This window comes from Oreochromis aureus, linkage group 9, assembly GCF_013358895.1.
Source record: "Oreochromis aureus strain Israel breed Guangdong linkage group 9, ZZ_aureus, whole genome shotgun sequence".
In the NCBI taxonomy this organism is placed as follows: Eukaryota; Metazoa; Chordata; class Actinopteri; order Cichliformes; family Cichlidae; genus Oreochromis; species Oreochromis aureus.
The window spans coordinates 9,087,596-9,114,284 of NC_052950.1; the positions used below are offsets into that span (position 1 = coordinate 9,087,596).

At 40.7% G+C, this 26,689-nt stretch overlaps 1 protein-coding gene and 1 long non-coding RNA gene across 2 annotated transcripts in view; both read left to right on the forward strand.

Annotated features, from left to right (window-relative positions):
• adarb2 (adenosine deaminase RNA specific B2 (inactive)) overlaps nucleotides 1-26,689 on the forward strand; it is a 219,484-nt gene that overhangs the window by 70,476 nt on the left and 122,319 nt on the right. The gene's annotated exons all lie outside the window — the stretch shown is intronic.
• On the forward strand, nucleotides 20,960-22,968 carry LOC120441668. Its single transcript, XR_005614172.1, has 2 exons — nucleotides 20,960-21,331; nucleotides 21,780-22,968. It is a non-coding gene; the product is annotated as an uncharacterized LOC120441668 (long non-coding RNA).

Below are 26,689 nucleotides of genomic sequence, written 5' to 3' on the forward strand. Positions count from 1 at the left end.
CGGCCCAAGCTATTTGAGCAATTAGTTGTGAGTTGGTCATTGATTAGTAATTTCTTTCGGGGCCAAAGCGGGCCGGTTAGCAGGCCTCTCGTAAATCCCCTTGTCTTCATCAAGCCTTATTTCCGACTAATGAGGTCTATTAGATTACAACTCTACCTCACACGTTTAACAAAAGATTAAATTGGCAGGCCTCTGCAGGGAATATGTTTTTATAGTACTCCCATAATGAGTGAAAGTTAAGGAAATGGGAAGCGCTAAGCAGGAATAAGTCATTGGACATGCTGAACTAGGCCGGGAGGGCCCGAGCGCTTAAAGAGGCGCGTAATGCTGTCGGATAGCTCCTAAATGAAAGTGACGTGACGGCGCTAATGAGAAGGCTTCGCATTACGTGTGACTCCTGCCTGGGGGAAACATTACAGCTGACTTAATGAGAGGAGATATTGTACACAGGCACTTTTGTAGTTGAGCGATGAGACCGCCAGCCTTGCTGCTGAGGTACAAGCCGTCGCAGCGAGCAAGTGGTTTGTTAACGGGCCTGACAGGCTGAGCTACGGGGAGAGCGCTGGATAAATGCTCATTGCTGAGACTGTGGTGCGGGTTGTAAGATCAGAGACCTGAAAACAGTCAGATTCATAAATAACTGTCTTAAGTGACTTGTCTGTGCCCAGAAGAGAACTCAGATCTGATCATAATCAGGGTAAAAGACATTAAGACAGCCTAAATCTAGGGCCCAACCCAAAGGATGTTGGCTGTTATCGATATTTGGTGATTTAAAAAGTTGATATATTGGCTGATTTTTTACCAAACATTTAATATGTGTAAACATTTATGAGTCTTCATTAAGTTAATATGACAATGCTGTTTAAAAATGATCTTGCTTTATCATCACAGCCGTGGATTATAACTGTTGTTTGTAACATTCCAATGATATGGTGCCAACAGGGAAGTTGCAGTGCCCCCTGGTGGGAAAACTATGCAAAATCAGCAGTCATAACATGGATGAAGGGTGTTTCTGTAGTTTCTTTGGCTACGTTCACACAGCAGGTCTTAATGCTCAATTCCGATTTTTTGATCAAATCCGATTTTTTTGTCTGCTTGTTCACACTACAAATAAAATGCGACCGCAAACGCGCTCTAGTGTGAGCGCTCAAAGCGGCCCACATGCGCAAAAGAAGATGTCACACATAACACGCTCTGTTTAGACCCAGAGCAAACAATATTGTTTGACTGATGGCCCTTAATATAAAGACTTCGGACTTTACGTTTCTCAATTTTTGCTTTAAGTTATTTTGTTATTTACATAATAATGTAGATAACCTAATAATTGTCCTTATTGCAGTTTTAGAGGAGCGGTGCTTCAAAGGATAGTTGCAGATTTCTGTCAGAATCTGCAGATTATACAGTACAAATAAAATGTTCACGTTGTCTTCCCAACAGTTTCACTGACATCTACACTGGATGGCCAGGAAGCATTCGCGATGTGTTCTCGGGCGCTTCTCCGGCGCTGATAATTGGCGTCTGTCATGTGTCAGTGACGTAAAAGACGGATTTAATGCAACATGACCGTTCAAACAGCAGTCGCTTTCTAAAACATCGGATATGTATCGGATTCAGTAGCACATACGAAAGTGACCCAGATCGGATTTGAAAATATCGGATTTGTGCCGTTCACACTGTCATACCATGATCGGATATGGGTCGCATAGGGTCAGAAAAGTCGGATTTGATGCGCTTTCGCCTGCAGTGTGAACGTAGCCTTTGTTACTTTTTTAAAGCCATGCCAATGTATCGGTGAGGCCTTGCCTAAATTGACAGTACTACTCTCAAGTGCTTCACATTTCTACCTTCCCCGTGCCCTAGCGTTTCTGGAGAACCCAGTGTGTCTACACAACTATTCATTTATTATTTTTTATTGAACTTTCTATGAAGTTCGTTATTAAATTTGGAATTATTTCCAAAGTATCTTCACTTTTTGTTTACTGCCTAAAACTTTTACATAGTACCATTAATCCAGAAAAGAATGAAAGGGCCAGGCTAAACTAGAAATCAGTATTGCAAGATATTAGCACGTCATGCATGCACATAGATGATGTAAATAACATGACGTGCCCTCTAATGAGTCTAGTAATCGATTATATTGTGTGACATTCAGTGTCTTTTCATCTCATGAGCAGTTTTAAAACTGGATAATATAAGGAAGGGAGCAGAGATCATTTAAGATTTATCACTTCTGGTGTTGACCTGTACGTCCAGCAGTAGCTGGTCAGTAGGTTTGCAGTGCTGTGATGCTCTGTGTTAGAACTGAAGCTTAAAAAAAAAAAGTCTGAGCGGTGATACTGAAAACATCCCAGTCAATGAAAATTAAGATTTAATTTTTGGGCTGTCATTTTATTTTGTTTACTCAAAACTACATTTAGCTTTTTTAAACTTAATTTTGGGTGGGTTTGTTAAATTATACAACAATTTAACAAAGTTAATAGCCAAAAATGTGGTGACAGTCATCAGCACTCAAGGGGTTATCTGGTAAGGATGAGTGCATAGACACACTCATCCTTATGAGTGGGTCCAGATTTTTGTGCTGTGGTGCTGTACTTGTACTTTCTTTATATACCAACAGCCACTTCAGCTGCTACAAAAGAGATAAAACTCTGTTTCTTACACGTTGACTTTATTTGGAGAGCAAATCTCCCTTATTTTAAAAAGTTAAGTTTCTGCTTGCCATCTAGCCCTGGCTGGATGACTGGGTGCCTTGATATTATTCAGTTACCTCTCCAGATAACCTCATGCCCCACGGTTGGACAGGCTCCAACTTGACTGTCTTAGGCTGTAGCTGGCAACAACACATCTATTTCTGCTCTGGAGATCTGCCGTGACCTGGAGCACCACTCTAACCAGAACCTACAGCAGGCGAAGAAGTGGTTCATGCGTCGCTACACCGAGCTCACTGGGGCTGTAGAGAAGAGCAAGCGCAACCGTTGCCAACTGCAGTCCCAAGACTGTGGAGGTGAAGTATGTCCGCAAGACAAGATGCTCAATGAAGACGCAGATAAAGAAGAAGTACTCATCAATTAAATGCCATGTGTATTATTTAATACTTTATACTAAAAAAAACAAAAATACATTCAGTGGCAAATGACAGAGATTTTAAAATTGGCCTGTTGTGCCTTTCCTTCTTGTTAAGCATGTAATGGCTAGAGTTTATGCAAGTTCTAAGTAATATCAGGCTTCAAACTAACTAAGCGCCTAGTTTTAGACTGTTTTTTCTTTTCATGGCCTATTTTGATGTCAGCGAGAGGAACATTTCTCATGTGGTCGTCTCAATCACAAGAAAGTTTACAGGGAGATGAATCAAATCGCCTTTCTGTCATGAACCACTGGATGTCTTAAAGGTACAGTTAGTAATTTTTTGAGGTTATTTAAAAAAAGGAAAAATCCTTAAAGTATATTGTACTCATAAATATATACATTGATTATACACATTAGTGTGTAATTACATCTTCCAACAATTTGATGAGTTCTCATAAACTCAGAATGAATCCATTAAAAATGGATCGGAGCAGGCGCCGCTTTGTGGAACCTGCCATATTCCCCCTCCATATTTGAATACATTGGCCCGGAAGGATGTCTTCCTTCCATTTAACTGCATTTTGTGTAAATTCTATGAGTAGAGACCGGTGACATACATCGTACACCAAAAACAGAGAGGAGAACTCTCAGGTGCTTGCGTGCTGTGGGGGGACATTTAAATTTGTACACATTAAAATGTGCATAAACATATTTGTATGACAACAACTACAGGAGGCTAACAGCAGCTAACAACAACAAAAACAGAAGAACTTATCAAAAGAAATCATTAAGTTGTGCACTCCAAACTTATTTTTTTAAATCTCTTTTGGCTGACTAAAACATGTTTGTCCTATAGCAGCCACTGTAGTTAGAATCATGCACTTGAACTGGGAGTGGTAAACAAACAGAACTCAGTTGCCCACAGTCTGCACTCTACTGTCATGTAGTGGTAAAAGTTTTACGACTGTAACTTTAAAGTCTTGTGAAACTTAAAAATCTGCTTTTAATGCATAAGATGCATAGGATTTATTTTGAAATGTGAATCATGTTCATCTAGCTTGGTTCAGGAATGAAAATGCAGAGGTGAATATGGGTCCTCTTTAAATCTCTCTTTCCATAAGTTTGAGAATTGCAGTGACGTTCCAGTGAAGCCTTAGCACATGGTTGTTGCAGTCATGTACAGCATGTTGACATCCTGCTCACTGAGCTCCGGTCAGGCGTCAGTCGTTGTGTGTGTGAGTGATGCACCTCCTGCGTTTATTGACTGGAAAAGCAGAGAGGAGGGGAAAAAAGAGGGTCACCGAGAGGTGTGTATGTGTGTGGAAGGGGGGGGGGGTACAATCGTCTGTCCAACTCTCCGCAAGACACAAGTCACACCTCATTAGGAGGTAGTGGAAAAGAGAACAGCAGTTATGTCTGCCGTGAAAGCACCGTCTCACACACACATAAACACAGACACACTCGCACACAGACACTTCTACCCCAATTACCCCTATCTTGTCCCTCGAGGTGACGGACTGAGTTATGCTGACAGGCACCCCTCTAGAAGGTAGGGGGAGAAAGTCAAAAAGAGAGGGAGGGCAGGCAGGACAGGAGAAGGGGAAAAGTGATGGAGGAGTGAAAGCTGGGGGAGTTCAGAAAGGGGAGGAGAACAGAGGCGAGAGAATAGACAGAGGGGGGGTGGTGGGGGCGTCACGCGGCATGAGGCGGAATGAAACATGTCTCCCTGTCACCTGCCACACACTGGAAATGGATGGGCCCGCAATCTTGCCATCAGCGACTTATCTCTGCGGCCTGGAGGGGGAAAAAAGGTGGGCAAAAAGAAGAGAAGGAAGCAAGAAAAAAATTGTTGAGAAGAGTTTCTTCTGCTGCAAACTCACAGTAATTTGTTACAATTTCTAAAGACAAATATGACAGGGTGGAATTACTCTGCCACTACGGAGGCAGTCATTTGCAAATGCCATAAAGTGCAGGTATAAATCTCCTACCCGGATCCACTTAATCTCTGACTTCTGGGCTCTTCGGTGGCAGCCGTGTAGTCATGTGTTCACAGCAGAAGCCTTCTCAGTTCTCATATTTTAAAAAGTATTGTACAGTAGTGATGGAAGCGGCTGGTACACTGTGGTGACTAATGCTTTCTGTTGATACTGAAAATAAGTCGAAAGCTTTGGAGACCACGAAATGATGCTGACAGATCTCTAGCAATCAATGCAAGGACTATTCACGCAACCAGAGGAAGCTCCTAAGAGCATCTTCAGCTGTTAGGAAGAAAGGCAGGAGAAGGTAAGGATAGACAGTTTTATTCAAATAGCAGAGCTGTAATACAGGCACACTTCCGATTTCAAAGCTCTTATGTATAACTTCCAAATTATCTGAGAGAGCACTTCAATTCAATTTTATTTTTATAGCGCCAAATCACAACAGTTGCCTCAACTTACTTGATATTGTAAGGTATCTACAATAATGCAGAGAAAATCCCCACCATCAGATGACAGCCTATGAGCAGGCACTTTGGCGACAACGGGAGGGAAAAACTCCCTTTTTAACAAGAAGAAACCTCCAGGCGATCCGAGGCCCAGGGAGGGGTACTGTGAGGGGAGAGAGACAGAACAAAATATACCCTGTGTAAGAATGGTGCATAAACACAAGGAGAGTGAAAAGAGGTGAGTGAAAAAGAAACAGTGCATCATGGGAAGGCTCCAGCAGCTTAGATCTATCCGGTCTTTAAGTGATGACGTGATGAACCCTGTTTCCGGGCCCAAACTACTCTACGTTTAAAAAGGCTGTTGTGTTTTTAACATGTTTTAATGCTTTGTATCTTGTTCTATTTAATCTCAAACAGCCCCTAAAAACAGTGATCACTGTCGACCTCTCTCCGTTTTTATTACCAATATTCATTTTAAAGCTCAGTTTTTAAAACCTTAAGATGTAACTACAGCCCAGCCCATGCAGCAGTATATTGATGACTCACCTCGTATTGTGGATGGATTATCTCAGTTGTTCTCCTGACTGAAGTTTGGTTTGTTTACAGCATCCTGCCATGCGATTTCATTTGTCCCTAACCTTCGGGAACCCTCACATTAACCTTTATCTTGTGGGAAAAATTTAGTGTTCGTCCTCCAGCTTCACTGTTTATATTATGCTAACATAGCTGTGTTGCTGGAGATCACGTAGCACATCATTATATACCAGCTACTCCAACTTCAGTAACCCTACAAACGTCACTGCTGTTTAGTTTTCTGTCTTCATTTATGTTGGAAGTGATAGCAGAGCTGTACGTCTTAATTTGTTTCAGAAATCTCGCAGTTAGAAAATGGTATATTATGTTTAGCTGGAAACTAGTGAGCTAACTTCCTGCTAACGTCTAACTCCGTTAAATTTCATCAATTAGGTTTTCGGGGATGCCTGGATGTTAAACTTAATTGTTACACCTGGTAGAGCAGCCACACTGATCATTTTATTAAAGATGAAAGAATTTAGACAGCTTTTCAACTCTCAGTGATGCCACAGTGTTCGTTTGACTTTGGGACCTGCAGCGTAGTTTGGGCCCAGTCACAGCTAATGACGTCAGACTTGAAGACCGGATTGCACCATAACTAAGAGAGGATTCAGGGTCACCTGATCCAGCCCTAACTATAAGCTTTATCAAAGTGGAAAGTTTAACCCCAATCCAAACTGGGAGCTGGTTCCACAGAAGAGGGGCCTGAAAGCTGAAGGCTCTGCCTCCCATTCTACTTTTAAATATCAGAGAAACCACAAATAAGCCTGCAGTCTGAGAGTGAAGTGCTCTTTGATATGGTGCTATGAGGTTCTTAAGATGAGGACTTTAAATTTGTTCTGGACTTAACAGTGAGCCAATGAGGAGAGAAGCCAAAATGGGAGAAATAGGCTCTCTCTTTGTTGTCCCTGTCTACACTCTCACTGAAGGTAAAGAAGTCTTGAACTTCATTAATCATGGGATGTTATCAGTGTAAGAGACAGTCTTGCAGTTTTGTTATAAAGTGACCTGAGTTGGACTTGGGTGCACCATTGTTTAAGAAGTAGAGAAATCCCCACTCAGCGCTGATTACAGTTAGTTTTTCTAGCACTCATCATCATCAGCCCTATGGAAAAGACACCTGCATTCATTCTTTTGTTGCTAAGTTTTTCTTCTCTCGCCCGCAGTTAAGCAATTGGCAGCGCTCCTGTTGAAATCGTTAGCCGTCTGCAGTCATGTTGTAGTAAACATCTGACGTGCGGCTAGACAAAATACAAGAGTGCAGGTGCGTGCTCCCATTTGAGGCATTAACAACAGCAACGAGAGATGATCACACAGTGCGCATTATTATTAGCGCGCCAGACAGTGAGTGATGAGTCCAGTCACTGCCTTAATTTATGTGTTGCTACTTCGTCTTGTCACCGCTGTTCAGCTCCAAGGATTTTACTTCCACCTCGAGGAAGGCGGGGAGGAGTGAGGCTGAGAGCGAGGCAGGGAGAGTGAGGGAAAAAAAATAACACTGGAAATGTGACTGTAATGCAGCTCGCAAGTGCAAGCGTGGATTTTCTACTTCCTCTCTGACCAAATCCCACCATTTCAGGAGATTAACCTCGGCATGCGATAAATGTTCGACTTCTTCTTCCCCTCCAATTTCCTTGAAGCTAGAAACTCCAGAAGCCAGCACGGCATGTAAGATAAAAAATGATCACCTAATTCACTCAAGCACAAAATACAATTCTGGAGAGAGGAGGAAAAAGCGGGCAGAAGGGAAAAAGACAGGAAAAGGGAGTGTGTCACCAGTGCACTACCTCACATCCACCGCTTAGAATTCACCTCAATCAATTATTATTAAATGAAGCACTTATTCAAACGGACCTGTGCATAGCAAATAGGTTGCAGGACTGTGATTGTCTGTGGAATTTCTTCTTTTTCTCTTATCCTGTGGGATTAATCGTATTGTTTGGCTTTCCCCGCTCCCCATAGTGCACCTCACATGGCAGCTGTGCTCAAATGCTGTTGATTGCTGAAGGTGCCCTCTGCAGATTGCCGCTGCCACCAAGCCATTTAAATAGAGTTGTTAATAAAATGTAGCGATGATTGCCTTTCACGTCCCCCACATTTCTGGTTTGGCAGACGGCTGGTACAGGGCGAATGTAGGATTTGAGCTAACTCTCAAACTGGGCCTAATGGTAAACTGAGATTAAAATTCTGTCCTGACTTGTACTCATTTGGTCGGATTTGTAATTACCAAAAGAAAATCTTTATCGCCGCCTTACATTTTCGGATGTGCTTTAGTCAAGACTACTACTTTTGATGTTGACCTTCACTGGATGGCTTTGTTCAGAGTTTGACGCTGTAAGCTGTGTTTAAGTTCAAAGTCTCTTTGGTCTTATGTCTCCTGGAGGGCAAGCGTGGTCAAACAAGTAGCTACCACAAGGGTGGTGTACATGCATCATTAACCGTAGGCGAAATCTTCTATATGATTATCACCTCCACCTACAAGGATTTGGTTTTGTCATTCTGTGTGTAAACACTATAGCTCAAAACGCTGAGTACAGCTGATTAACAATCAATTACAATTTGGCTTATATCCACCTTCAGGGTCAACTTATTGATTTATTGGTTAAAATGTAACAAAAAGTTTTATAATATAGGGACTATGATTCTTATAAGTGTGGTGTGTGTTGTCAACATATAGAAAGCACTGTATAAAGATTTAAAAGTTAAAGGTTAAAGTGTGACAAGACCACGTTTGCATGGAAAATGTTTTGAGTATAGTTAAATGATTTTATTATGACTTTGTTATGTATGTTACAGTAGCAGGTTATAACCATTTAAATACATACCAATTTGAGTTTATCTATGTGATATATTTATTGCTGAACAGTGAAATGAATGCTACACATGTACTATATGTGAAAAATAATTGTACTCAAAATTGTGTCTAGTGGAGAAGGGAGCCAGAGATGGACAGACAGATTGGTGCTGCGGCTGCAGTGATGCGGATGCTGTACCGGTCCGTCGTGGTGAAGAGAGAGCTGAGCGTAAAAGCGAAGCTCTCAATTTACCGGTAGATCTTCATCGCTACCCTCACCTATGGTCACGAGCCGTGGGTAGTGACCAAAAAATCGAGATCGCGGATACAAGCAGACCCAGGACACGCTGGAGAGTAGGACTGGGCGATATATCGAGTTTTTAAATATATCGCTATATTTTTATACGAGATATGACATGTGACAATATCTTTTATATCGATATAGTCTATGTTACGTTATAGTTATACTTGTGGAGCTGCAGGTTTGCCTCTCTTTCGTCCACTTTTGTCTCTATGCACCGTTACTCTGCCTCGCCTCTCCTTCACTGAACACAACTCTCCCTCCCCCATCGCTTCACCTGCAGGCAACGACAAGATGGCCACGGCAGCTATCAAAGAGGAGCTGGTCGGTAAAAAAAAAACCGTTTGGAGATTACTATTTTAGTGCTGGTAGCGTTAATCTCGTTAAAATGGCGTTAACGTCATAACTGCAATAACGCGGCAAATCTCCGTTAATGAGCTAACTGTGCTAACGCGTTGATGCAATGCAGCCCCACGCGCAGGGGCTGCACGGCCTAAAATCCTTTCATTTAATCAAAAATATCTTCTCGACAGTGCGCAGTGCACCTTATGTATGAATTCTGGTTGTGCTTATTGACCGCGAACTAATTTTATGTGGTACACGGCACTCAGCAATCTGTCAAAAAATGTTTTAGTACGACTTTGGTAAGCTACGACGCCGCACTGCTTGATGGATTGTCGGAGCATTACGGCTACCGTAGTCAGGAGCCTCGCGGAGTGATACGTACTGTGCTTCAACGTAATATTACCGTACTGTGTGTGTATAAGGACCACAAATGGCACCTGTTCAGAGACATGGTTACGAAGAGGATTTCAAACTCAAGGCTGTCAGTCACGCAGTAGAAGTTGGGAACAGAGCAGCTGTGAAATCTGTCTGTCTTTGTTATTATGCTCAGCGTCTTTTAGTTTACATTTTGACTGCACAGTTGTGAGCTTTTTGTTATCCACAAAAACATCATTGTTTTATTTTATTTATGGAGCATTATTATTTAATAAATGCTGATAATTTATTTCTGAGTAATTTTTTCATGTACATCTACGCTGTATGTTAAACTGCCTGTGTGAGATCTGGGACACAGCTTTGACTAAGAACTCTTTGTTCTTACTTTATGGCCTTAAAAAAATATCGAGATATATATCATGTATCGCCATCCAGCTAAAGGATATCGAGATATGAATTTTGGGTCATATCGCCCAGTCCTACTAGAGAGATTATATCTCTCGGCTGGCCTGGGAACGCCTGGGTTGTCCCCGGACAAGCTAGAAGAGGTGGCTGGGGAGAGGGAGGTCTGGGCTTCTCTGCTTAGGCTGCTGCCTCCACGACCCGGCCCCGGATAAGCGGAAGAAGATGGATGGATGGATTGTGTCTAGTATATTAAAATAAGTTTCCACAGGGCAAGTTAAAGCCTGCAGTTGTTTTTAGTGTACTACAAACCTCTCAAAGACACAAAGAAAACAAAACGAATATATACAAATTATAATACTGTTCCCTTAAAATTAAATACTGCCCTGAGAGGGAGCTGCCTCGGCGGAGGTTTGCTCTCTGAGTGCTTTTTGTGCATCTTATGAATAAAAAACCTATTTTTTAACCTATTTTTAACCATCTCTTCCATGCTGTAAGTGAACTTTTACAAGAAATTTAAACTTTCTCGTAATATCACAGTAATTATTACTCAAAGCACAGTATTTCTGTATAAGCATTTCCTTAGTGACACATTGCTGTTCTTCAAGCGAGTAACATTTAAAAAAAACCCTGACGGTGGTGGTATTTGTGATTTGATTGATCCATTATCTTTGTGGACAGGCATTTTTGAGAAGCACTGATGCAAAGCAGCTACAAAGAGACATGAAAACTGCTGCCAAGAGATTCAAATCAACTGTATGTAGCTAGAAAAGAAGCCTCAAGGACATTCAAAGAACTACGGTCTACAAGCAACATCTTCTTGTTGCGATTCTGGTCACTAATATTTGCTCGATAACAAATCTTTATCGTAACTCTATGATTAGTTGAGCTGGAATATTTGAATATTTTAAATATTTTGGTTTAGCCTGAATGTGCCAGCGTTCTATCGCTGCTGGCAGTCGGCCTCCGAGCTTCATCTCAAACCTCGCCGGGGCAGTTTATTACATCAAGATGTCATCCAAGACATTTTTATCAGCCAAAATTTGCCTCTAATGAGCCATTAAATCTTGGATGTGTTTCTTCACCAACTCTCGCCTTTATTTTAGTGCTGCTCATCGTGTAACTGGCAAAACAAGTTTTATTTACTCCAATGATCCTGAAACCAAACGGCTGTTGTTAATATAGTAAGTAGAGCTCTGTGCATCTACCACAAAACAAAGGAGCTTTCAGATATGAATATGTAAATATTTGTGATTAGCAGAAAATCACTTCATATGGAGGCGAAGAGTGAAGCAATCACATTTTTCTTTCTGGCTTTGCTTGGCCAATATACCTCCTACACAACTGAATAATGCATATGGACAAGTGTTGGACTAATTAATGTCCACCAACCTTCCTCCACCATCAAATAGGCTTCCCCTGACACCACCAGCTAATGAGCCCACTGGTGACGCAGCCACCAGCGCTCTGTTATGGAGGAGGTGAGCAGTAGTCCGTGGGTGGATCATGATGGTGATTAGAACCAGAGGGTCAAGAGGGCTCTTTGAATTGTTATCAATACCCACGAGTTAGGATATCGTGCTACAGCAGTTCTTCGTGTACCCACAGGTTCACACACAGTGCCAGTGGGCACAAGCGTTTGAGTATTAACAGAGGTGGGAAATCCATAAAGTCTCCATCTTGTTGGCAGAGCTTGTTTGTCTGTCCCTGCAGAGTGTTGAACGGATGCCACGGCTGTGTCCGCCTGCATCCTTGTGATAAAACGAGGGAAAAATTACACAGGCTAGACCAGACACTAACATATTCATTAGTGAGGAATGACTGACTGGGCTGGTTGAAATGTCACTGGGCCAAAAGTCTCCCAGGACTAATGGCACTCTAACGTCTGCATAGAGTTGTAACACCCTGAAGATTTTTGGCTTTCCTCATCAAATGACCGCTAAATTGAAGATTTTCCTACCATTTTCTCGGAGACACCTGTCCCTGTGAAGAACCTTACACTTGTTTCTTTTCTCCGTGAGTGAAGAGCACTAGTTTATCTCTTCTCCTTTGCTCTCTTTTTCACTGTATGTATATGGGTTGAGAGGTTAACCGAGCAGAGCGGTGCAGAGAACAAACACTCTGAAGATACTATGTAGCGTCAATGCTAGCAGCTTTCTTGTTGATAACAGCGTCCTTAAGTAACCTGATGATATATTGGATGGAAATTCTAAACTTTCATGTCTTCCAGCTTCTACTGTGAGCATTTGCTGCAATTAGTCAAAGAGAAATTAAATAAACAAACACGCAGTGATGAAAATAAGCATGACTTGGTGCCAAAAATAACAGTCGAGGATCTGCCACCTGTTTTCGGACAGTTTATTTCAAGTGGGAGATTACAGATTCCTGCGAAAGACACCCACATGTCCCACTTGTAATTACCACATAAAGGCTGACCTGAACGATTTCCCAGGTAGCAGCTGGTATTTTTAGTAAATAACATCATGGATTACATTCTAAGAGGACAGCTGTAATTTTGTTTAAGAATGTCAACTTAATTCAGTGATGTGAAGAATTTGTGGAGTTAAAGCTGGAGAGAAGCACTGCTGGTCCTCCAGGAGCTCCGGCTACGCGTTGGAAACAGCTTTTGCAAATAGTCCGGGTTATGAAGTGTCAGGAGGCGTGATGAATAACTCTAATGATCACGCGTGTGTTCTGGGTCACGGCAGTGAAAAGCGGTCAGAGTAGAACAGAATGCAACATGGCAACAACTTGTCCTTGCCGACACCACTGCGGAGGGGTAAAAGCCACACAGGCCGTTCGTGTTAATACACCTGACAAAACAGTCCGTCACTGATGGAAGGCTAAAAGCTCTTCTGAGGAAAGCCAGACGGGGGGCTTTTTCTCCCGCGCAGGTGACTGCCGGCTGCCGCTGTCGGCTCCAATCACGTTGCCGTCTGCGCCACGCTGTTCCTCAAATGCTCAAACCGAGCGAGGCTTTTCTCTCGCCACCTTTCCCTTCCCCTGTTGTTTTATTCATGGGGCTCAGGGTTCATTTGCCAAGTCCTCTGTTGTAGATTTAAGAAGACAAACAGTGCTGCAAATCCACCAGAACAGTTTTAGACTAAATGACATTTTGCTTTGCCGCCTGGCTAATCGTAAAGAAAACAGTGGCGGATCAGCGCTTAAACCTCGTGTCTTCGGGCAGATATCATGCTCGGTATCATGGAGGAATCCTTTGAAGTGTTTGCTGTCTTCCAGAGGGCCCTCAGAGGAAACGCTTCCCTCGTTCGCACACAAACACAATCAGACACACGTATGCGTGCTTTTACACACAAGCGCTCGCCCTGAGAGTTAGTTAATGGTAGGGAAGGCATTAAACAACACGCTCCTCTGTGTATTACCGGTTGCATTATCAGTGACGGCGCTGGCGAGGAACCCTTTGGCGCTTTAGGACCGCTGCGCTTGTGTCTCAGCAGCAGGATTACCTGGGAGAGCCAATAAACGCGTATTAGCCGAGCACAAGTACACAGTGTTCTACACGTGCGTGTGCACGCGCAACCGCAGCAACAGGGGTGGCTGTAAAAGTATATTTGTCAGGTTGGTGCGCACACATAAGCATGGATACAGTAAAAAGATGTGTGTGAAGTACAGGACACATATACATGTTGCGTAGCTGCAGGCAAGAGGCTATAAAAACATATTAGAAAGGAAGACTCCTGCCAGGAAGAAAGCTAACAATGATGGTGGAGGGGAGGTAGGGGGGAGAACTGTGGGATGGCCTGCTTATCTTTGGGTGAGACTCAACAATCCAGATTTAGAACGAGGTACGGCTCCAAGAAGTGATATTAAAAATTGTTTTTTAGTCATGGTCGGCCAATTAGTTTCTACATCTTGAGTCACATCTGAACGGGTGCCATGCGCCTACTCTTAGTTGCATATTTAGCCTTAAAGACAGATCGCGTACCAAAAAAGAAGTCTGAAAATACCCTGCGAAAAGCCTACCTGTGCCAACATTGTGTGAGTGCTGGAAGGCACTGGCAGCCGCACTTTATGTTGTCATACTTATAAATGAATTCATAAAGAAGCTCAACAGTACGCGCTAAGTTAAATGGGTTTTATTCCTTTTGCTTGTGCCCCACAGTCAGTTCAGACCTTCCTTATACTTAAAGTCACACTGATGGCTGAGCATACGCTTTCAATTGTGCTTCTTCACCTGCAGCCGTGTCTTTGTCAGGGGCAGCGGAGAGCATCTCAGTCCTGCCTCCCTCTGCCTGCCTCTGACTCACAACTTTCTTCCTCCTGTTGTTTGTCTGTGGGTGCTCCAAACTTAGCAGTCTCATGGCGGTCGCGCATGAAGTGTCCAATAAAGAGATACAATGCGGGGAAGGCTGACATCCTGTCAGTAGCCAGCTGTTTGCTAGAGTGTGTCTATGTGTCATAGTTGTTTTGACAGTGACATCGGACACTCGCGTGTTTCCAAACTCTTTGCCTCCATCCAACCGAGCAGCCGTCTATTTATCCATCTATCTATTCATCACTGTTATTTAATGAGATGGCATCAACACATCAAGGTTCATTGGCTGTGTGCAGACAAACCCAGATTTAATTAGGCGCCACCACCGAAATGCTTGCCCTCAACAGCGAATGCGCTGGCTTCACAAAATAATGACACATTTACATTTAACCGTCTAACCTATTTCTAATTAGTCAGTTGGGTTTTGTTTTTGTTTTTTTATGATGGCAGAAAGTTCAGCAAAATGACAAACAGATGTATTGCCAATTATCATGCATTCTGAACACCTCATTATTCCTTTATTTGTTTTTTTTAACCGTCATCTACCTACTTTTTTAGCTCTCTAATTTGTACAAGTGAGCTTGTGTAAGCAAGCCGAGAGTCAGAGCTGGCACAATCTGAATGTGGCTCCTTGTGTCTCGACTGGCTCGGCAGTTGCCCCTCTAGCCAGTTGAAATCAATGGGAGCAGTGGGCAACTGTGGCTCTGTGTGGAGCAGATGGCAGAAGAATGGCCCTTCCTCCTACTGTGGCACGCTCGGTTACATACAAATGGGTCAGCTCTCATCGCTGGTCACATAATATCATGAAGCCAGCGGCTCAGTGGGGTTGTGCCACGGGGGAGAAACGGTCTCTATAAGCATGTTTTCCTCAGATCTTGAGTTGGATGACAAATTGCGTGATAAATACTTGAAATACAAACAGTGACAGCTGGTGTCAAGTCCTCTTGATGTTAGTATAGTGAGTATCATAGCCAAATAATACCAACAAATACAATCCAAAGATACTGAGAGGGGGACTCAAAGCAACTACAGCCACACTGACTGCAGTTTAGGATGAAGTAAACCTCTATTGCAAAATAGATTTCAGTAAAATGTACATGTGCTTATTATAATCTAATTATAATAAAGTAATAAGGTATAGTTTTTCAGTATTTTGAGTATTTCTACAGGTTCCAGTCTTTATGCTAAGCATAAACAGATATACAGATATATGAGAAGTCTTTTTTTTTTTTTTTTTCAAATATGCAGCTGTCTGTCTCCATGTCTGGCCATAAAGAAAGGTATATAATGGAAAAAGACTAGCCTGGCCAAGCTACACTGTGCTAATGACTTTATTTATAGCCGTCATTGTAAGCTAAGCTATTTGCCTCCCAGATATGGCTAGATGTTTTATAAAATACATCTTGTCATCTAACTCCTGACAAATGGTTGAATTACTCGTTCAAAGGAGGACTGGCGAGTACTACATTTAGTCGGAAGTTGTGGCAAATGTGTGCGGTATGCTGTGCACGCTATGGTATTTCTGTAGAACTTATGATTTATACATCATCAGTCTTTCTTCTCATCCAGCAGAAGCAAACCCAGGTAGTGTCCAGCATCTTTCATTCATTCACAACTCCTTCCTCTCAATTCATGGAATTCTATATAGAGAACCATACCGTAGTAGTAAAAAATGCAAAAGTTGACTGAAACCTATTTTCCCATTTCCAGCTTGCATTCTTGTTTAAAGTAGCACGTATTATTCCGACAGCACGTTCCCAAATTAGTAAGAGTTTATGCTATGGTGCACTGTGGTTTGTCCTCTCATCAGTCTGTCATTTTTCCTCTGGAACAATCTTATCTTAAGCTCGGGTAAGGACCCCGGGGTAGCTGTGCACTCCTTTCTGTGAGGTATTGCGGAATAGTTGGAGCACAGCATGTGAGTAATTCTTTATGTTAGGCTAGTACTGCAAAATGGTGAATTCACTATATAGGTCACTCTAGTGAGAAGTGAGTGATTCCTGCCGTAGCCCTGGAGAAGTTAAATTAATTGCAGGGGTCGCTGGGACTAATTAGACCACTTACAGGTGTATTCGGGCTATTTTTAGAGTAACAGAGTTAAGCTGTTTCACATTGCAGTAACATAACTCCCAAATTGTAGTATCTGATATTGATACTACCTCCAGTGGAAGAAAACTGATTAAAAGAAATGGTTGGTTATTACTACAGATTAACTTCTGCTTAGATATTAACTGAGTTTTCTTAGGCTGATATAAATTCATATAAATTCATGTTAAATGTAATATTTTTCTATCTTGGACTATTCTGTGGACTCTGTTGTCAATCCACATGAATATTGCATAATGAAGTAGAGGAGTGTTTTATATATCCGCTGATGATTTATGGCCCTTCTACCAGAGGTAGGTCTTAATTGCTTAACATGCATGATGGTGTCAGCCTCACTGTGGTGGATGGATGGCTGCCAGCATGACTCTGTCACATATTCACCCTCATGTTTTTCTCTGAGTGGAGGTGTATTATTTACTCCTTCTCTTGTCTTCCTCATCCCTCACTTACTTACTCCGAGTTCCTCTGGCGTCAGTCGTTTCCCTATCTGTGTTTCTCCGTGCTGGTTTCTCTCAGCGCATCTCTACATTTCTCTTACTTTTCTCCGTTCGCTTTCCTCCCGCTCGTCTGTGCAGTCGATTGTCTGCTGGAGCAACATGTGGCAGGTGGTGAGAGGAAAAAGCAACCGTGAAGACGAAAAAAAGCTCACTGACAAAAGCTCCTTCCCCCGAGCTTGCTTGTAGCTGCAAAAAAATACATCAATTACCTCAATGATTGAATGATGTTAGCACAACTCTGAGGATGTTGCCTCTGTCGAGATGAATGGCGCAGCTCAGCTCAGTGTAGATTTCTGTGTCGACTTGTGTTTGTTTTGCGCGTGCAGCCTCGCCATCAGTAATTATAGCACTGTGTCGCTGTCTGGCTTGGCCTGCCAATCAAATCATGAGAGAGTTATGTACTGCAACGCTGCAACATCTGCGTGGTAGCGGTCTATGTATCTGACTCTTAGTACGGATTCCAGGAGCTCCAATTTCGCCACAGAAATAAGCTGACAACTATGTCAGCAGAATGAGGACAATAGCACAACTGTTCTTTTTGACAACACACAATTAGGTCCATATATTTTTGGACGGTGACACAATTTTTGTTATTTTAGGTGTGCACCAAAATATATTGAAGTTTCTGTTGGACGATGAATATGGGCTTCAAGTACAGAATTTCAGCTTTAATTGGGGAGGGTCGAGATAAATTACTGGGAAGCTGTCGCTGTGTGAACATGTGGTCAAAGGAGCTTTTAGTGTAAGTTCAATGGGTCATCCTTAGGCCATCTATCAGTGAGTTAGCAGAAACTTTTGTGGGGGGAAAAAGGAACATGTTTAAGGTCAGTAACTTAAAAAGGCCCTTATGTACATAAATGACGGCACTGGTGGATGATTGTGGGATTCCTTTCCATGATTAAGGAAAAAAGCAGCAAACTTTGGACAGATGAAACTAAGCTCAAGACTGGAGTAAGTTTGAAACAGCTCCTATCTGAAACCCAAACGCTTATATCATCATCCGTAAAACAGTGTGATGGAGAAGTATGCATTGTTTCCAGTCGCACAGGGTCAGTAGCATTTGTTGGTGATGTCCTAGAACTGTATAGAGATACTTTCTGCTCACATATAGTCAAGTTGACTGAGCAGCGCCTCCCAGTACAGTCGGATAGTGACCCACAACATTCTGCAAAAGCAACCCAGGAATTGTTGAAGTTGAAGTGTCGAAAAAAGTCAGTCGCTTGATGCCAGCTTGGTGGAGTGCTTGCTAAACATAAAACTCAAAGCAGGAAGACAACACCCGAAGACAGATTTGGTGTCTCATTTGCTTCTACAGTTTAGGCCAGGGGTCTGCAACCTTTTACACCCAAAGAGCCATTTGGACCCGGTTTCCACACAAAAGAAAACACTGGGAGCCGCAAATACTTTTTGACATCTAAAATGAAGATAACACTGTATATATTGTTTTTTATCTTTATGCTTTGTGTGAACAACTAAGGTGTGTTGCTTATGAAATCCATGAAGTGCTACAGAGAAAATTAAATTATATTTATGTAATCAACACATTTTGAACTCTTAAAGAAATATAACCAAAGGAAAGACACCAACCTGAACTAAAATGATCCATGTAGCAAACAAAAACTGTTGTCAGCCGCCACCCTTATATCGCCTTTGGGCTGTTGGAGCCTTGACCTGACTTTTAAAAAATAATTGGAAAAAAGCTCTATGCTGCTGAAAAATGAAAAATAGATATTTGCAAAATTCTGCCTAAATATGTATTTTACCTGGTTAATGCGTGCGGCGGGGCGTGGTTTGCAGCGCCGCTGCAGGGGAGGCGGACGCACCTGAGCGACACCCGCAATCACGCCTCGCTGCCTTTACGTCTGCGCTATCTGTGCTGTTGTGTTGTTGGTGGTGTATGTCGGGCTGTGAGCTGAAAAGCTACACTGTAAAAAAAATCCGTAAAAATACAGTACATTCTACTGTATAAACGTGAAGGAATTTTCCGTATTAGTCATTTACAGGTATTTTTCTGTATTTCTCAACTACTGCAATGCATTGTGGGAAAAAGGACCCAAAAAAGGAGGGAAAAGTCAGAGCAAGAGCAGCCATTAGACTTCTTTCAGGCTTCATCTGGATTTTGGACTCTGGAGTTGGAGAAACTGCCTTCAAATTTCCGTGGTAAGTATTAAAACTCATGTTTTCTTTTATTAAAATAATTTTTTCAAAAGACTCCGCATTTTTATGTGTAGAAAGAATTGTTAATTTATTTGTTAACTGGTTTCGGCTGTCTCCAGACAACTCAGGAATATTTTGCTGACTCATTTTTTAAATAATCCTTATTTAGGTTTAACATGACTTAAGCTTTTCATTTTAGTTAATGTTAAAAATAATTTTTAGTGTGATACCACTAGTTTTGCCCTTCAGTGGCTGAACCAGTTTTCATAAATATTATAGTTAGCTGTCTGTGTCTCTCTGGGTATTACACAGCTGTGACTACTAACTAGCTAATTAGCGAAAGTCAGCGATGTAGCTAACTGGGAAAAGTGGGAACTTCATGGTATGTATAGAGAGGAAGAAATTATTTTAGGACTCTAATAAGTGTGCTATATCAATACCTGTGTTTTACAGTTGGCTCTACTGTACACTTTAAAGGGTTTCAGGCAAAGTTACACTAACCCTAGTTTAAGCCTCAGACCTTCCTGGCTGACGCTAGCAAATGCTAATGTTAGCCTCTGATTTGGGCTGCTAAAGTAAAGACTTTTAGCTAGCTGACCAGCATAGATTATTTCGGTTAACAGACTGTAGTGGTAATATTATTGAAAGTATAGTTTCACCTCATTACATTTACAATTATGTCTATTTTGTAGCACATAGAAATGTTTAGTTAATATTTGCAGACAGACACATTTTCCCTGTAACTGTGTTTTTACTCCAACATTTGTTGAAAATGTAATTTATGAAATGCTGAGCAGCATTTCTAGTATGTGGAATATTTTTGTCACCCCACTGTGCTAATGTGATTAAATACTAATAATTATTACTAAAAAAATTCAATAATTAATCAATAATAACTATATCTTGATTGAATTATATTGTAAGCGCAGTGCTGGTGTGCAGGAGCTTTATATGCCTTGTGGGGGATGCTGACATATTATAAACTGTTATGTCTATATCAAGCTTTTAGCCAAATATAAGCAGAGATATTTGTATCTTTCTTAAAAATTCAGATCCTTAGAGATTATTTGAGAAATGGATCAACAGCTATTACTACTTGAAGTACTCTAAATCCTGCAGTGGAAAAATATCCCTTATTTCACCTTTGATCACACACTTTGGTTTTCCAGTGCAGAGCAATGGCCAAGCAAAGGAAAGACTTCCCCGAGTGAAAAAGAAGATGAAGATACAAGCTGGTGATGATCCAGAGCAGCTGGTCTCAGGAAATGAAGAAAACCCTGATCACCTTCTCCACAGAAACAAGGTGAGTTTAATGTTGTGGTTGATTTAGTTTTTCAAGGTATGTATGTTACTTCAATTATAAACTGCTTTTGTTGCAACAGAATGTCGTTATGTGTATGCAACTCTACGTGAATTATAATCCTTTGTGGGGCTGTGTGATATGACCAAAATCTTGCATCCCAATATAAGACATATCTCTCCTGATAACGATATATATCACAAAATAGTGCATTTTCTGTAAATTCTGTGATTCTCGGCAACTCGACTTCGTGAAGTGTTTTCAGTTGGGCGTCGTGTACCTGGAGTCGAGTGTTTTGACCGATGCATGAAACTATACATTTTAGACATGAGTTTAAACGGCCGCCATTTTCTTTCTGAGTATTTGTTACACGGCGTGCTGCGAGGAAAAGCCTGTTCTAACGTTTGAGTCTAAGGATTATTTTGAGCACTTGACGGCTCGTTTTTGCTTTTCATTCGTAAACTCTCTCGAAACTCTTTCATGTGATTCTTGTGTAGGTGGTTAAAGAGGTTTGTCGTGTTTGAGTGGTGGTGGGGACCAGTTTGTGTCAGACTTTTCATAACCAAACCATGTCCATGCTACAGAGGTAGCCCCTCGTTTAACAATAAGGTCCTCGATTTGTTTTGACTGGTCCATCTGCTTGGAGCTAGCTGGTTCTGCCTCATCCTTGCTGGCCATGCTGGTATTCTCTGTGCCTTCATCTGCGTGGTGACTGTAAGCGCCATTTATAGTTACTTGACGTTTTTATTTGAGGTCATTTGTTTGATGCATATTCTGAAATTTTATGTTTGAGAATAATGTATATCATTTCAGTTCATTTTGAAAAGTCTCAACAGAAACTTGAGCTTTATTGTGAAAGGTTTATGTGGAAGTCCGTCCATAGTCTGGTTATTGTAAGTATAAGAGAAGGAGAGAACTTTAAGAAATAATATAGCCACTACAGTGACCATCAAAACCATGAAAAAATATTGCCGTAAACAGTTTATTTTGCAACACCACAAAACAAATGATAGCGTATAATATGAAACGATAGACATTTTTATATCGTCATATTGCACCATCCTAATCCTTTTTTTGTTTATGTTGTTTATGTTCAAGGTAAAAAAATTATAAAAATACAAACTTTTTAAAAATGTCTTGTTGTTTCTCTTTTTTTCCTCAGAATAAATTGCGACTAGTCTCAATGGCTGAGATGGAGGAGCAACACAGCGACACGTTAACCCGACTGCTGCAGTTCCTGTATGAACTGAGCAACTCTAAAAATCCAAGGAAAAGCTGAGTGTATTTTATTTAAAGCTCAGACGGACCTTGATGGACTAACATGCAGGCTGCATTCAGGACTTTGTCACACTGGTATATGAAGAGTGGTAACAAGAGAAATTGTGCACACACAACGTGTCACTTTATGCTTGCTCTTCTCCAGCCTCTGGTGTCACTTTGTAGTAATTAGTCTTACTATTGTCTTATTTGTTGTGATTTAGGGTGTGTGCGCACAAGCAGAGGTTTTTGTTTGTAACCGTAACCTCGTTTTCAGAGCCTTGTCTAACATTTATATGTCAGACTTTTTCCTCTACTTAAACAGCTAAGAGCATTTGAACACAGTTGAGAAAAAGGTGTGCATTAAGGATTTTGAACTATGATGTTTAAGTGTTGTCACTGCTGAGGATCCTTATTCACTACGCTGCTGTTTACAGTTTAACTTTTCATCAGAACAAGCACTTCTAATTGTACTTTGCTCCTCACTGACAAAACAAGTCCAGTAAATGCACTTTTATCTTTAAGTTTGGGACAGTAATCTGTCTTAATTTATTTTGTGCTTTAGTTATCATATGGGGAAAGGTTCTGTGGTTATCTATCCGTCCTGTTTGCATAAACCCGAAGTTCAGGAACATCTTCTTTAGATCTGTTCAGTTTTATTCATGTGGCACGACTTAAACAGTCAAGTATGTTATATTGTAAGGTAAAGACCCCAAAGAGTTAATCTCGGACAAATGTTCACACAAATGTGAATTACATTCACTTCAATGAAGTAAATGCAATTCAGTAATCAAATGTGTTTGGCTATAACTGACTACATGTGTATACTGTACCATAAGTGGACAGACATAGATGTAAACCACACCTTAACCATTTGGCTGAGGCAAAACTACCACAAGGCAGTGATTCTAACTAAAAGGTACTCTGGATATTATTAAATGTGAACATATCGTTAAATATGACTTAACTATATTTTTGTTTGTCAGGTGTCCTGTTTGAAGAAAACACTTGGTAGCCACTTGAATGAATGTAAATAAACACATTTACATGAGGGCAACCTGATTTCAAGGAAATAAATATGCTTAAATTTGAAAGCTTGTAAGTTATTTTGTTCATGTATCAGCTGTTTATTCGTTTTATGACAAGATGGATGCTGTCGTTATATTTTAGTATAGTGTTTGAGTTAAGGAGAATAAAAGAATATTTAACATTAATTGTACCAATGTTGTTGTGTATGAAGTACAAATTAATTTAAAAGTTTTAATTTATGAATTTTTGAGCATATGGTGTACTAGGTTGTAATTGCATAGAAATGTACGTTTAAGGATATAAAGAACTATATTTAATGAGTTACAGTGAAAAGAAGTGTTTGGAAATAGTAATATAAACAGAAATTTCAATTTTTCTATTAACGGAAAATATCAGTTAATGATACAGAAAATATACTGTGAATAAACGGAATTTTCCGTTTTATAGCTGAAGGAAATGTCCGTAAATAGTACAGAGAGTATACTGTAAATCTACAGAATTTTCCGTTTTATCATTTACAGAAAAGTCCATCAAACTTCCGTAAAAAAACAGAAAATGTACTGGCAGAAAATTACCAGGACATTTTCCGTTTTTCTACGGAATCTTTTTTTACAGTGTACAGCCGGCTGTATGCGTACAGCAACCGTGTGTGAAAAGTGGTCAATAAAGAGATGCTCAAAAGCGTGTTCATGGAAACATCGTCGGGTCTGCTGTGATTTGTTTACAATGGGACTTCTGCTCCTGAACCTCTGCGCACAGAGTCCGCAAATCGGGGCTATACGAAGTCAGTTTACGCAGGACTGTAAGCTGTCATCTGTCAGGCGTGAACGGTGTTTGTCTTTAACATAGTTCACGGTGGAGAACAGCTGCTGACATAATGTGGATCCGAAGATCCATAATTGGCCTACCTGGGGTTGAAAGTCTCGATAAATGCACAGCGTTTGGTCGGGTATACCGGCTTCCTTGAGTGTGACTCTTATTTTGAGCGATGAAAAATAATAGAATATAATTTTATTTTTATATTTCAATATCACAATAATCTTCCAATTTAGAACTACGAGTTAAAAAGAACTAACATAAATAAAATACACTTCAGCTAAATACTTCTATTTGCCCAAACCACGCGGAGCCGCACTTTAAGGACTAAAGAGCCGCATGCGGCTCCAGAGCCGCAGGTTGCCGACCCCTGGTTTAGGCAGTCAGAGTATTATGAATGCATTTTATTTACTTTATTTAAAATTTAATATTATTATTGTCCAACTCGCTTTTGGGCACTAAAACTAGAGGACTGTGTATAATAATGAATACTGCTCCTCTACTGGTAAGGTAACATGTTTATTCATTTCCTCATTTTAAGTCTCCACTTTCCACATTCATTATAAACCCTACCAGTGCCAGCAAAAAATGTCATATTCTGCACTAATAGCATAGTTTCATTTTAATCCTGATTTTCTAAAAAGCTTTTGATTACTTTGGTCATTCATTGGTCCTCGTGTCAGGTTTGTTTCACAGATGGTGGCATAGATTTGTATATCAGAGTTTGAGAAACCTTGTTATAGTTTTAGTTCATTGTTGTGTAAGAATGGGGAAAAATCTCATTCTTGGCCTGCGATATCACATCTATCACCAAACAAATGAGGTCCAAGGCTGCAATGTTACTACAGATGTAATCCACATCTGGCCAGGGCTGTATGATCTGTATGGCAAGCATTAGAGAAGGCTGTTCATCTTTGCAGTGCACACTTCTGCTTGTGTGCGTGTGCGTGTGTTTTTAGCCAAGAAACCTCCTTTGTCTGTCAGTGCCTTGTGGCATGTTCTTGCCTTCTCTCAGTTTGTCTGTGTGTCAGTCCCTCCTGTTTCCCTCTTATCTTTATTTGCATATCTTTAGGTCTGCATCTTTAGATTATCTCTGAGTCTAGTATCTTGTCATCTTTTATTCTGCTGGCTTATGTTCCTTGAGTACCGTCCTTTGCGAGGTTGAATGCTAAGTAGCTCTTTTCACCCAGAGGCTGGAAGGCTTGGGAGACATGTCATATCTGGATATTAAAAGTTTCAGGTTAGGTTAGCATCGTAAAGAGAACATCTGTAGATATATGACTGACTTCGTGCTTTAAGTGGCAGTCGATTTTTAGCCAGTTCAGTGTAATGTCGCTTTTGATGCACAAAATTAATGGCAATTTATATGGTAATCACCTGAATTATTTTTTTTACATTAGGTCTGTTTATGTTTAATTCATAAAGGACTAAAAAATCAAGTTTAAGTTTTAAAAAAGTCCTGAATTGACCGTATCCACTTTGCACCGTCTCCCAATGCAAACACAAATGAGGATTTAGTCAGAAATAATCATGGACCGGAAGAAACAAACTTTTTGGAAGACGTTTTAAAAAGCCATTCGTGTCTCTCTCTTCCATTGGAAAAATCCTCACCTTGACTAGTATAAGAACTGGTTCACACCTTAACTTTATAAAGCTCATGTAGTATTATCGCCGTGTACCGTTATATACCATATGCCTACGGTATGTAACGACTTTGAATGTACCAAAGCTTATTTCAACAATCCAACATTCTGTGAATGTCTTCTTATGGTTTTCTGCTCAACCTGTACCTGATATGAAAACTACAACTGATTTTAAGAAAAGAAAGACAGCAGATGTTTTCATTCTTCCTGTAATTTAGTTTGTTTAGCATAAAATCGTAGCTTAACTAAGAGTGTGAACTTGATATTCATAGTAAAAATACTTGCATGCTTTTATCACTTTATAAAGCCTCTGGCATGGTTCTACACAGATTACTGCTTGATGAGTGAACAAAATTTTAATTATGACCTCTTTGCATGATGATAGTAGTTTTTTTTCCTTTTAAAAGTTTAAATATTTAAGTCCTAGTTGACCAAGTATCAAGATGAAAGCCTAGATAATGTAAAGGTTCTTAAACGCTTCAACAAGAGCCCCGTGGGGTTTAGTCGTTGGCAGTTGCAGTTTGTGGTATTTGGACAGGTTAATAGTAACAGAGAAGCAATTTAAAAAGAAAAGATTAACACATTTTATTGGCTACAATTGTACAACTGTGCTTGATATCCAGGGATGTTCAGGGTTGTTTAGAGGTTGCCTGACAGACCTTACTTTACCTTTAGCATTTCTCCCAAGTATCGAAGTTTGACAGGTACAGGGATGTTTACAGCAAGAAAAATCATGAAATGACCGCAGCCTTCAGCCACTGGGTCTCCATGAGATAAACCTCATTATTTCATAGACAGCCACATTGTTTGCCAGAGACATATAGGCCTACTTTTAGCCAGAGAATGACATTTTGCTGTTCTCTGGCGTTATCAATGTGCTAAACGTTGATAAGGAAAACATGCATTAGGATGCCGACACACAAGGTAATGATAACCTATGCCAATCCTAATAGACTGTCAGAAATCTTGATTGAAATCTCCCGCTTTTGCCTGCTCTAAAAAGCCAATCAGCATGCCTATGTTTTCCTAACATCTTAGCTCTATTCTCCCTTTTCTAGTGCTTGCTTTTTAGGGTATGGATATTTGTTTTGGAGCATGTGTATGGCAGGCATAAAACAGTGTTGTGTTGACTGTAATGGTCATAGAGATGTGAGGAGAGTGTAACCTCTGCAGTTTTCATGAGTTTCTGTATGTCAAAGAATCCTGTAATGAAGCATAATGAAACCTTTGAAGGCTCATTAGCATTATATAAGCATACTAATGCAAGATCATTATCATCAATAATGAACGTACTGTATGAAGAGCGTGCATTCGAAACATTAGTATA